At 42.0% G+C, this 14145-nt stretch overlaps 1 pseudogene; it reads right to left on the bottom strand.

The window, feature by feature from the left end:
- Window positions 1-9881: 9881 nt before the first annotated feature.
- Window positions 9882-13014, bottom strand: LOC128580428 (ubiquitin carboxyl-terminal hydrolase 1-like; annotated as a pseudogene).
- Window positions 13015-14145: the final 1131 nt, after the last annotated feature.

Raw genomic sequence — 14145 nt, forward strand, 5'->3', positions numbered from 1 at the left:
GTTGAGTATCATGTTACAGCGTTTGTTGGCCAAAAACGGGTTCAATGTGTCCCTCAAGCGGTTGGAGGATCTTATGCATTTTGTTAGGCTTGTCAGCCCCTGGTTTGTGGAGGACGGATCGCTGTCTTTAGCCGATTGGAAAAGGGTTGGAAGGGAAATGCGCCACTATGTGCAGGCTAACGGGGAACATTCTCTCCCCGACCAAGCTTTCCCTCTGTGGTTGCAGATTAGGGAACTTCTTACTGACACTACGCATCTTGAGGCGTTTGTCCGTGAGACTGCTTCTGATACTAAAAGTCAGCACACCTATGAGGAGGTTGCTGTGGAAGAGGCTGCAGGAGAAGAGTTAAAACCTGTAGGAAATGAATCAAAGCCTCCATGTACTTTAGTCACGGCTCCGTGCGCTGTGGCCACGGCTCCGTGCGCTGCAGCCTCGGCTCCCCTGTTGCCGGAATCAGAGGATTCCCCTGATGACGATTGGGATGTAACAGATGACATAGAGCAACAGGATAAGGCAGGAGATTTCTTTGATCATGTCCAACAGCCCCCTGTGGCATGTGTGAATAAGTCAAGAGCTCGTCCTGCTACGCGAGTTTCTCGCCCTTGTGCTCCGTGGCCCCCGTTTCCACCTATGGGATTTCGGGGGGCCATGGATGAGGCTCGTAGGCAAGGAGACTGCTCTTTTGCATTTCCGGTTAAAGCGCCTCCAGCAGCTGATGAAGTCCCAGTCTGGGAACCCCTCCCTTTAAAAACACTAAAGGAATTGCAGCAGGCTGTCCGTACTCCGGGCGCTTCTGCACCTTATACTTTGCAAATTATAGATTTGGTTGCGAGCCTTTGGCTCACACCTTATGATTGGCACCAAACAGCCAAAGCCACATTGTCCCCTGGGGACTATGTTCTGTGGAGAACTGAATATGAAGATAGATCTAAAGAAACTATTACTCAATTTAGTAATAGACGGGGAACTAAGCCCACTATGGCCATGTTATTAGGCACTGATAATTTTGCCTCTCCTGAGGCACAGGCAACCATACCTCGACAATTCTTAGAAGCAATAACAAAAAATGCTGTTAATGCCTGGCGTAAACTCCCTCCTCCAGGAACCAAAGGCAGTACTTTAGCAAACATTAAACAGGGTATGGAAGAATCATACCCAGAATTCATTTCACGGTTAGAAGAAGCCATTAACAGAATGCTCCCCCCGTCTGAGGGCACATCACTATTGCTTAAACAGTTAGCTTGGGAAAATGCCAACGCGCTGTGTCAGGACCTTATACGTCCTCTAAGAAAAACAGGTACTTTACCAGATTATATTAAAGCACGCATGGATGCCTCACCAGCTATAGTCCAGGGTATGGCCTATGCTGCAGCAATGTAAGGACAGAAATTCAGCGCCTATGTTAAAAATACCTTCAATAAAGGAGGTAAGGGGCCAAGAGCTCCTGCTAACACTTGTTATAATTGTGGCAAGCCAGGACATATGCAAAAGGACTGTAAACGGTCCCATGCCAATAAGCCGAGGGGAGACCCACCCGGCTTATGCCCCCGTTGTAAAAAGGGGCGACATTGGAAAAATGAATGTAAATCAAAGTTCCATAAGGATGGAACCCCTTTAAATGAAGACAAGGGTGACACTGATTCTGAAGATCAGGAAGTACGAAGGTCAAAAAACTAGATGAGGGGCGTTCTCCCAGCCCAAACCCCAAGGGAGATCAGGCTACGGTCCAAGACATGCAGCCATCATCCACTTTAAATCCTCAAGCCCCTGAATTTACTATTCATGACCTTTCACGGGGCACTCCTGGCAGTGCAGGTTTAGATCTTGCTAGTGAAAAGGATGTGATTTTATCCAAATGGGACGGTGTTACTTTAATTCCTACTGCCGTCAAAGGACAACTGTTACCAGGGACAGTTGGACTTATTATTGGAAGAAGTTCAAATTATACTAAACATTTTGAAGTTATTCCAGGAGTAATTGATTCAGATACTCAAAACACAATTAAAATAATGGTTAGAGCTTTAGTAGAAACAACTCAAATACATAAAGGCCAAAGAATTGCTCAGTTACTATTATTACCATATGTTCCTTTACCAGCACCACATTTAAAAGCAAATAGAGGACAAGATCAGTTTGGTTCCACTGAGCATGTGGCTCTAGTGCATGATTTGTATAATCGACCATTTCTGAAAATAAAGTTGAATGGCAAAGTATTTAAAGGATTAATGGACACAGGAGCTGACAGAACCTGTATTACAGCTTCTGACTGGCCACAGTCTTGGCCAGTGCAAAAAACCGGTTCTTCTTTAGTTGGCCTCGGTTCAGCCACAGGAGTTATGCAAAGTACAGCTTATCTTTCATGGGAATTTGAAGGAAAAAAAGGTTTTGTTCAACCATATGTGTTGCCCTCATTACCATTTACACTCTGGGGCAGAGATCTTTTACATATTATGGATTTAAAATTAGTTTCTGCTGATCATTTAAATAACCAGCATTTTATATAGGGGCCACTGCAGAAAATTATGCAATCAAAATAAAATGGTTAACAAATACGCCTGTATGGGTTAGTCAGTAGCCCCTAACAACAGAAAAGTTACAGGCACTACAAACTTTAGTTCAGAAACAAGTAGATAAAGGGCACCTGGAAGAATCCACTAGCCCATGGAACACTCCTGTATTTGTGATAAAGAAAAAATCTGGGAAATGAAGACTCTTACAAGATTTAAGAGCAATCAATGCAATTATGGAAGATATGGGAGCCTTGCAACCTGGGCTCCCTTCCCCTGTGGCCATACCTGAGGGATGGTCAATTATAATTATTGATTTACAGGATTGTTTTTTCACCATTAATCTACATCCTGATGACTGCCCTCGATTTGCTTTTAGTGTTCCTTCATTAAATTTACGAGAGCCTTTTAAAAGGTATCAATGGAAAACTTTACCTCAAGGTATGAAAAATAGTCCTACATTGTGTCAAAAATTCGTGGCTGCTGCTTTAGCAGCACTGCGAGTACAATTTCCAGATGCTTACATTATTCATTATATGGATGATATTTTATTGACTCATCAACATCAGGCACAAGTACAACTTATGCTGGAAAAGGCCATAGAGCAATTAACTAAGTTTGGTCTAATTATTGCCCCAGAAAAAATTCAAAGAGATAAGCCGCTTAGCTATTTAGGTCAGTGGATTCATTCTGATTACATCACCCCTCAGAAAGTACAGATAAGAAGAGATAAATTACAAACACTTAATGATTATCAAAAACTCTTGGGAGACATAAATTGGATTCGGCCTTATTTGAAAATTACTACGGGGACTCTCAGTCCTTTGTTTACTATTTTGCAAGGAGACTCAGATCCACGGTCTCCAAGAATAATGACTAAAGAAGCTTTACAGACACTGGAGGTTGTAGAACAGGCACTTAGCCAAGCTAGAGTTAAACAGATTAATTATCAGAAACCATGGTCTTTATTAATTTTCTCTACTGAATATACGCCCACTGCCTGTTTGTGGCAGGCAGGCATTTTAGAATGGATCCATCTACCACATGTACAAGCAAAAGTTGTTGCTGATTATCCTTATTTAATCTCTTTACTCATAGACAAAGGCAGGAAACTATCTAAAGAGTTATTTGACAAAGAACCTCATGTCATTATAACTGCTTATAATAAAACTCAAATAGAACAATTACTTCAAAATAATGAAGATTGGATATTAGCCTTGCAAGGTTACACAAGTCAAATTTTATATCATTATCCAAAACATCCTTTAATTGAATTTGCAAAAACGGTTTCACTTGTATTTCCTCTTATGTGTGCCAGACAACCACTGTCTCAAGTTATTACTTTGTTCACAGATGGTTCCTCAACAGGCAAAGTTGTGGTTTTTAGTCCAGGCATGTCACCTCTTATAAAAGAAATAACACAAACTTCAGCCCAACAAGCAGAACTATGGGCTCTGATTTTAGCTTTTGAACATTTTTCACAGAAGTTTAATCTTTATACAGACTCTAAGTATGTTGCTTCCTTATTTCCAGCTATAGAAACTGCTCTTTTAACAGGAACTTCAACTATACTGCCTTTGTTAAAAAGACTTCAAACTTTAATTCAACAAAGACACAATCAATTTTATATTGGTCATATAAGAGGGCACTCACAATTGCCAGGGCCATTGGCTCGGGGCAATGCCACTGCAAATTTACTTACAAGAACTGTAGTGACCACAGTCACTCAGGCTGAGGACAGCCATGCTTTGCATCATCAAAATGCTAATGCATTAAGAAAAATGTTTCACATTACCAGAGAACAGGCAAGACAAATAGTCTTGCAGTGTAAAGCATGCCCTCTTACTCATCATCCTTCAAAATTTAGAGTTAATCCTAGGGGCCTCCGCCCCAATATTTTATGGCAAATGGATGTTACCCATGTGCCAAGCTTTGGAAAATTAACATATGTACATGTAACTGTGGATACTTTTTCACATTATATTTGTGCCTCTGCAAGAACTGGCGAGGCTTACAAGGATGTTATTCAACACTTATTTAACTGTTTTCAACAGCTAGGTATCCCTCTGCAATTAAAAACAGATAATGCTCCAGCCTATACGTCTCGAGCATTTGTCAACTTTTGTGCTCAATGGAAAATAACTCATTCTACAGGGATCCCTTACAATCCACAAGGGCAGGCCATTGTGGAATGAACCAATCAAATATTAAAATTACAAATTGAACGCCTACAAAAGGCCCATACATATTTCTCTCCTCATCACATTTTATCGCATGCTTTATTTGTATTAAATCATTTAAATGTTAATTCAGAGAATCACACACCAGCATTTGTACATTGGCAACCTGAGACGAAAAACGTCTTGCCCAAAGTTCTTTGGAAAGATTTATTAACTGGTTTATGGAAAGGACCCGATGTCCTTATAACCTCGGGACGAGAGTATGCTTGTGTTTTTCCACAGGATGCAGAATCTCCCATCTGGATCCCAGACCGACTGGTCAAGCCGACTCCTCCGGAAAAGACAACGCAGAAGGAGACGCCAGCGGCTTCTTCGAACTCTCACACATCGGCTGGAGAAAGTGAAAGTGCACCCGCCGAAGACGCACAAAATCACGTGGACACAAGTTAGAACTCTTACCCAAGAGGCAAAACATTTATTGTTGTCTCAAGGCAAAGCTTTAACTCCTGTAATGTATTTTGTAGCATTTCTAACTCTCATCTCTGCTCCTAAAGTGGAGAGTGCAGCCTACTGGGCATACATTCCAAATCCACCTTTATTACACCCTGTAGGATGGCTGGATTCAGAGCCTATAAAAATCTTAACTAATGATACCCTCCGCTTGGGAGGCTTACAAAATTCAGAATCACGAGGTCACGCTTCTTCACTAATCAATTTTACAGGTAGAGCGGACTCACTCCCAATCTGCCTTACTTTAAGAGGGAGAGCTCCGCTGTTTTGTGTACAAACTAGCTATAGAGTGTTCTTAACAGACGCTCCAGACCCCGCTGACGCAACTAAACGTTATGTTTGGCAATATGAACTTCAAACCTTGGGACATATAACTTTTAATGAAACTTTTGAAAAAGTAACTACTTTACCTATTCCCAACTGTAAAGAAAAATATAGAAATATAAATCAGTTCTGGGAATCATCTTTAACTAAAACACCCGTCTGGCTGTCATGTGGTTTTGCTGATGCTGCCAGCCGTCATGTCCCAGTCAATTCAAAATTAAACATTTGGGATTACTCTGCTACTTCAAGTACAATTGATTATGAAAAATATTTTAAAGATAATGATATAAAATATCATAATTATAAATGGACACCATTCTTTTCTCAGAAAATAAGACGATGGTATTCAACTGGTTTAGTGGAGCCCATATGGGTTACACAAGGACAAAATAAAACTCAAATTCACTACGATCTTTTCCGTTTAGTAGCTGCAGCTAATATGATTTTAGAAAAGAAACCAGGTATAACAAACCCTGCAGCCATACCAGTACGTGTATGTGTAAGATATCCCTTTGCATTATTATTAGCACCTACAGCTTTTTTAAAATATAACAGAATATAATAATTCTTATAAAGTTACATGTACTACATGCAAAATAACTAATTGTATTACATCTACTGATATCTTTCATGTTAATAATAGATTGTTTGATTCTATATTGATTGTAAAAAGACCTTCATATGTAATGTTACCTGTTGATTTACAAGGTGATCCATGGTATGACAATGCAGCATTACAAGTGCTAGAAACACTTAATGAATTAATCAGACCTAAAAGATTTGTAGCAGCTTTAATCCTAGGTATTGCAGCTTTAATTTCTATAATCACTACTTTTGCTGTAGCTACTACAGCTTTAGTACAGCAAGTGCATACAGCACACTATGTTAATACTCTTAGCAGTAATATAACTTTAGCATTAATGACACAAGCTAGTATTGATAATAAGCTTGAAGCTAAGTTAAATGTGTTAGAAGTAGTCTTAGCTTTAAGCCAGGACATTAAGTACATACAACAGAAGCTACAAACAAAATGTCATTCTGCCTTTCAAGCCATTTGCATTACACCTCTACCATATAACATTTCTGACTCATGGAACAAAGTACAAGCTCATCTTCAAGGTGTGTAGAAAGATAATGACATCACTCATGATTTACACGGTTTACAACAAGATATTACAGCCTTGAGTCAAGCTCACTTACCAATGACCTCCCTCAATACACTGGCTCAATCTTTAACAAATGGATTTAAGGCACTCAATCCTCTTGACTAGATCCAGTATATTGTGCTCATAGCCGTTATTGGCTGTTTAATATTTTGTGTTGTGTTACTGTTACCATGTCTTATACGGTGTCTATTTTCTTCTATTAATTCTATACGCCAAGAAACCTTTGAACTGCAGTTTAAAAACAAAAAAGGGGGAAATGCCGCGCCCACGGCATATAGCCGTTGTGAGGCGGCGCTGTCCACGTTATAGAACGACGGGAAGGTGGATTGTGCTCTGCGGAGCTTAGCCCCCAGCGCCCCCAACACGTACAAGCATCAGAAATATTGCACTACGTGTCTTAGGTATTTGCCAAAGTTTAAAGATTATGGCATCTGTTCATGTGATTGTCATTCTGTACCTGAAACTCATTCACTCTAATAAATTGTCAATATGTACGTTCTTAAGAATGAGCACAATACACTGTTGATTCAGATAGAGCACAACCTCGTGAGCTTGTCAGACTCAGTGACACCGATAATGAACACACAAAGATGTTTTCCCATCGTAAATACCAGAGAGCTGAAACAATAAACCCTAGAGCACAAACAATAGACTACCTACATAAGTTACAAATTCACTAGAACACATCCACTCATCATAATACAATAAAGTTCTGTTCAGAACACCGTGCTTCACCAACTCTCACATATAATAGAAATCAATGAAAGAACTTAATACATGCCAAAAAACAACTCTTAAGTTATAATCAGTAGAAATAAAAATAGAAGTAGTCAAGCATTAAAATCAAGAAAAAAGTTAAACTGTTCAGAAAAGATAATAAGAAACTAAGAAAAGAATTGTAAGCAGTTACAACACAAAAATAAGAGAAAACGAACAAAGTTAACTGATAAACCGCTACCCTGGGGGGGGGGGGAGACGGAATGTGGAGAAACCTGACAATGCATAATAAACTACATTTGTAAGCACTAAAGATAACCAACAGAATGAAAACTGCATTATGTAATTGTGTAAAAAATGTATAAATACCAACATGTGCACCTAGTAAAATTACAGCTGCATACTTCACCCGTGGTGTGTCAGACTGTCATTTCTTCACCGATCTCTCGATCTTCCTCGTTCCCTCTCCCTTCATTCCCTCGGACTGAAGGCCACCAACCGGGCGGTCCGCGGCAAGCTGTGACGCTACAGCACTCTACCAAGGGTGGTTTTTTTTTTCTTTTTTTTTGTAGAGACAGAGTCTCACTTTATGGCCCTCGGTAGAGTGCCGTGGCCTCACGCAGCTCACAGCAACCTCCAACTCCTGGGCGTAAGCGATTCTCTTGCCTCAGCCTCCCGAGTAGCTGGGACTACAGGCGCCCGCCACAACGCCCGGCTATCTTTTGGTTGCAGTTTGGCCGGGGCCGGGTTTGAACCCGCCACCCTCGGTATATGGGGCCGGCACCCCACCGACTGAGCCACAGGCGCCGCCCACTACCAAGGGTGTTAAAGTGAGACTCTGTCTCTAAAAAAAGAAAAAAAAGAAAGGGAAACTTAATCCAATCAGAGTTGCGGCGTGATAGCCGCGGAACCAATCAGAAAAAGCCATACTTAGAACCAGGCCTTCCCTGTCCTGCTCCTTTAGCCCCTCCCTGCCCATGCTTATCCAGTCTGCCCGGCTTCGACAATATCAGCAGAAGGAAAGGTTTTTACTACACCAGCTGGGAATTCAGAGGGACTGGTAATTGGGGATTACAGGTGGGCCCTGAGTGAGAAAACCTTAGGTGCCCTCAGGAAGACAAAGAACTTGGAGAAAGTGACTGCAGCAGGGCCACAAAAGGAGGCTACTTTCTCCCAGGAGGTGCAGTAATGGAGATTTTGGGGCTGCAAGAAAAGGCTAGCTGGCGGCGCCTGTGGCTCAGTGAGTAGGGCGCCTGCCCCATATACCGAGGGTCGGGGTCAAACCCGGCCCGGCCAAACTGCAACAACAACAAAAAAAAAAAATAGCCGGTGTTGTGGCGGGCGCCTGTAGTCCCAGCTACTTGGGAGCCTGAGGCAAGAGAATCGCCCAAGCCCAAGAACTGGAGGTTGCAGTGAGCTGTGTGACGCCACGGCACTCTACCGAGGGCAATAAAGTGAGACTCTGTCTCTACCAAAAAAAAAAAAAAAAGTCCTGTTTTGCAAAAGTATCTGCCAGGCCACAAAATGGAACACGCCTTCACTCATCTCGTTCCATCTTTGGGCTCTTGAAGAGAATTTCTTCTTCAATCGGTTCTATCTTTAAGTTAGGTTAACTCCTAGACGTTATATATAAATACAATTAATTTTTGTTTCATTTCCCAATTGTTTATTATTGGAGAGTTCTGAGAGATGCGAGACACGCTTTCATTGAAATCACAGTTGTAAATCACAGTGTGCAGCTGATAAGTAGATGCCCAAGAAATATGGGTTCTTTTACACTTTCGCCTTACGAAGAGTGAAGAGACCTACATTCTCAAATGGTAGCTATTTCTCTTAATTGCTGTTTCGAGACCACCGTCATTTACAAGGCAAATGAAGTGATGTGCTTTTATCTTGTGGAGACTATGGATATTACAAGAAGCTGCCTTTTGAAATCAACTATAAAATCTTCCTATCATATTGGAAAGTTTTTTGTTTTGTTTTTTTATTAAGCAGTTTAAATTTTATTGACCTCCTGGTTTTTTAAAAAAAAGTTAAAGTTTAAGGTCACACCTCTAAGCCTAAGGTACTATATACAGATCGTGCAGAATATCAAGTATGAAGAGATACAAATTAGTCCATGCCCAAAGAGATCTACTGGAATACAGAATCATCTGCATAAATACATATAAAATTCTTGTGAAGATAGATGAGGACTCTCCAAGTTTTCTGCAACACTTTTTTTTTTTTTTTCCTTTTTTGTGGTTTTTGGCCGGGGCTGGGTTTGAACCCGCCACCTCCGGCATATGGGACCGGCGCCCTATGCCTTGAGCCACAGGCGCCGCCCTCTGCGACACTTTTCAAAGAGGACTCAAGGCACAAAACGTACACCATTGTGAATACACACATTCCAGACTTTGTGCCTGACACAGCCCATCCAAGATTTGGCTTCCCGACTCTTATAAAATTAAATGTACTGAATGAGATTCTGCTTTGTAGGTGAAAAACCACAGGACCTATAAACATCATGTAGATAATTACTCCATAATATGGAGAATACAAACACAAGCATTTTATTTTAAAAAGCAAACACAAAAGACTGGTGTGAATCGAAGTGTTTAAATGCTTCCATTTTAGATAATTAGGAACCTATACAAGTTTGTTCCCAGAAGCTAACGCATCACTAGTCTCTACTAAGGAATTCTAAAAATTAACGTGGTTTTCAGTAATTCAAATTTCACTATTTTTATAAAAACCTAGAGAGACCAATAATACCCAGTAGCTTCAAAAGATAAGCTAAAAACTTCGATGTAATCAACTTTACCAATGTTTGTGCAGGTCTATTTAATACATACACAAAGAAAATACACTCAACTCTGTAATTTCTTATAAAATAGCAAGTAAGGAGTAGATGTAGGAGATGTAGAAGGGGAAAGAGAATTCAGAAAGTCCTTCTCTTCCGTAACTTTCACTTCAGAATCATCAAAAAGCAACCACTTCCCCTCATACTCCTTTAAGCTTTGCACTATATAGGAAATTTTGTTCTCAAATCCATTCATATTAATGCCTGTTTGGTCACTGGACTCCTTACTGCTATCAGATTCATGGTTCCCATTAGTATTGTTAGTCTCAGAGTTTCTACTTTCAGCCAACGCTGCGCTGGCAGCCTTATCAGGATTAGATGCTTTGTTGTATAGTTCATAATCTGCTTTGCTCTTTTGTCCTCCAAGAAGTCCAATAGCTTCTACATTTTTTTTGTTCAAAACTTTACTTGACTTCCACCAACTCTAATGGACACTTCTTCATCATCATAATTGTCAACCACACCCCTTGCTTCCTCCTCACTCAATGGTTCTGGCTTACCTATTTCACACATCTGGTCAACCACAGAGTTTCCCTTATCTAGCTCTAAACTATTCAGGTCAGTAACTTTCACAGAAGCAGTGTAATGCCCACTGCTAATCGTAATGCCACTGTGCATCACGACCACAAATAACCCGTAGCTCTCGTTGGTCTGCTTCGTGCTCCATTCTTCCAGTGACAATTTAAGAGGTGTCAACAAAGGAGTGTTGATCTTGGAAAGTCCACCACGTAACAATCAAACTCCAGGCCACTAGCAGCAAAGCACTTCAAATGAATAATTATAACTTCAGGCATTTTGTCAAAAAAAGACTTCGTTCAGCTTCAGTGTAATGATGGCAATTTTCACAGAAATATTTATCTTCTCCTACAATCCTTTCTACTGAAGCAAATTGTGAGATTGCCCATCTCAGGGTCTTCATTTCTGTTTTAGGCTCTGGAGAAATTTCAGAACTCTCCTCTACTTTGGAAAGCTCATCTTCTTGCACTGGCACACTGATGTCTTGAAAATCTTCTCTTCTTTCCGTTAAACTTTCACATTCCAAGCAACCAGTTCTTAACACCAGCTGACCTTGAAATAATTTCTCCACTAGCTCAAAACCAATTTGCTCTGTACCTTTGTTAATGGGCTTAGCTTCATTAACATTTACAGGTTTAACATTATTTCCTGTAGATTCAAGTCCACAACCATTAGCTGTGTTATGACTCACACTTCCCTGAGTCCTCTTCAAGATCATACTCATTTTCTTTAGATTGTCCTTTCAGTCCTTGGTTTGTTGTTATTTTTCCTAGGCTACAGAATTTAGAAAGAATGCTGGGTTGCTTAGCTGCTGACTTTAACCAATTCATCTTAACTCTTGATTTCTTTTGTGAGGGTCTTGCACTCTCGTTTTCAGATATGTACTTGGGGATTATTTTAGGAGGAACCTCTAACGTATCATCTGTAGCTTTTCTTTTTGATCTGGTTTGTCTGTGGTTCTCTTCCAATGACTGTTGTTCCTTAGATACTTTAACTTTTTTCTTCATGTTACCAAATTCAATGTCACTTTTTCTTTTCCCATTTCCTTTGGGGAGCTTCTCATTACACTCTTCAGAATGCCTAACACTGTCAGTCTCCAGGCCACTAAAACCACTCATTTCCTCTTTCTGATTAGGTTCTTCTTCCACCTTAGTAGGTAATTTTGCCACACTTTTTACTTCTTTTTTTAGGAGCTGGCATGTTTCTTGAATGTTTCCCAAAATACACTGTAGTACTTCCTGTGCATCATGCTGTAGATATCCTTCATACATAGGGTTGAGTTCCCTTATCTTTTTGATTGGCTTCATCTTTTAGAGCTTCTTTCTTCCTTGAAAGAATATTAAATAAGTGCTTCACTCCAGATTTAAAGCCGGGACAAAAATATAGTACCTGAAGTATGCTATTAAGATAACAAGTATTGGGCGGCGCCTGTAGCTCAGTGAGTAGGGCGCCGGCCCTATATGCCGAGGGTGGCGGGTTCAAACCCAGCCCCGGCCAAACTGCAACAAAAAAATAGCCGGGCGTTGTGGCGGGAGCACCTGTAGTCCCAGCTACTCGGGAGGCTGAGGCAGGACAATCGCCTAAGCCCAGGAGTTGGAGGTTGCTGTGAGCCGTGTGACGCCACAGCACTCTACCGAGGGCAATGGAGTAGGGCGCCAGCCCCATATGCCGAGGGTGGCGGGTTCAGGCCCAGCCCCGGCCAAACTGCAACCAAAAAATAGCCGGGCGTTGTGGCGGGCGCCTGTAGTCCCAGCTGCTCGGGAGGCTGAGGCAAGAGAATCGCGTAAGCCCAAGAGTTAAGAGGTTGCTGTGAGCCGTGTGACGCCACGGCACTCTACCTGAGGGCGGTACAGTGAGACTCGGTCTCTACAAAAAAAAAAAAAAAAGTAAAACTCTGTCTCTACAAAAAAAAAAGATAACAAGTATTGCCAAGATTATTCAGTCCCACAAATGGTAATAAGTTTTCTCTCTTCTCACAGTTTATAGGTGAGGATTGTGCTGTAGGAACAACTTGATCAATTTCAGATCCTCTATATTCAGAAGTTTTTCTTCATTTTCTTGAGAATCTGTGAAATCCAAGGCTCTCTTAGTTTCCTTTTTCTGAAAAAACTTTAAGGAAAGTCTGTTTTTCTTAGATGGACTACCTCTTGAAAGTCCATTATTTTCACTAGGTATGACACCAGGCATTTTCTCTTCAAATCCCAAGGAGCTGGCAAGAATTTATAGAAGAAAGTTGTAATCACCAATTATATCAAGAATGCAGCATTCTGCAAGGTGCCGCTATCGGGTGCTATCCCATCTCTTGTCCCTGGCTTTCTTTATAACTGGGAGTTTGCTGCATCAAAAATATTTCTCTTGTGGGCGGCGCCTGTGGCTCAGTGAGTAGGGCGCCGGCCCCATATGCCGAGGGTGGCGGGTTCGGACCCAGCCCCGGCCAAACTGCAACAGAAAAATAGCCGGGTGTTGTGGTGGGCACCTGTAGTCCCAGCTGCTCGGGAGGCTGAGGCAAGAGAATCGCGTAAGCCCAAGAGTTAGAGGTTGCTGTGAGCCGTGTGAGGCCACGGCACTCTACCCGAGGGCGGTACCGTAAGACTCTGTCTCTACAAAAAAAAATAATAATAATAAAAAAAAATTTTCTCTTGTAACTATAAATCTCGCAGACCACACAGTCGAACCGGGCAGTGCCTGTGGCTCAAGGAGTAGGGCGCCGGTCCCACATGCCGGGGGTGGCGGGTTCAAACCTAGCCGCAGCCAAAAACCACAAAAAAAAAAAAAGAAAAGAAAAGAAAAAGAAACACACAGACGAACGCTAACAGTCTTGGACAAATAACGGCGTGAACGCTCAGTCCCAGTAATTTTAAGTGATTTCCTTTATAAAATGACACAATTGCTGGTCATGGCCCGAAGCGAGGTCCGCGGCGGTGACCCCGGCGAGTCCGACCGGAGTGAGTGTGGGTGCCACAGGAGAGTCCCTTCCCCGAACCCTCCGGGTCCCCGACCCAAAGGAAAGCTGGTCGGATCGCCCTCCTCGCGGGGGAGTGACCATCCGCCCGCAAGAGCGGGAACCCCGGCAGCCGCTCGGTCCTGTCCTGCGCCGGCACCTACTACATCCCCGGAGAGGCGCCCATCTGCGGCCGTCACGTACGGCAAGAAGCGCCACCAAGCCCATATTGGAAAGTTTTAAAAAGCATTTTTCAGGGAGCGCGGTGCCCGCCCCCCTGCGCCCCCCGCCTATAATCCTAGCACTCTGGAAGGCCAAGGACGGAGGATCGCTTGAGGTCAGGAGTTTGAGACCATTCAGAGCAAGAGCAAGACCCCTTTTCTACAAAAAATAGAAAAATTAACTGGGTGTGCTAGCACATGCCTATAGTCCAGCTATAGA

This window comes from Nycticebus coucang, chromosome 3, assembly GCF_027406575.1.
Source record: "Nycticebus coucang isolate mNycCou1 chromosome 3, mNycCou1.pri, whole genome shotgun sequence".
Taxonomy (NCBI): Eukaryota; Metazoa; Chordata; class Mammalia; order Primates; family Lorisidae; genus Nycticebus; species Nycticebus coucang.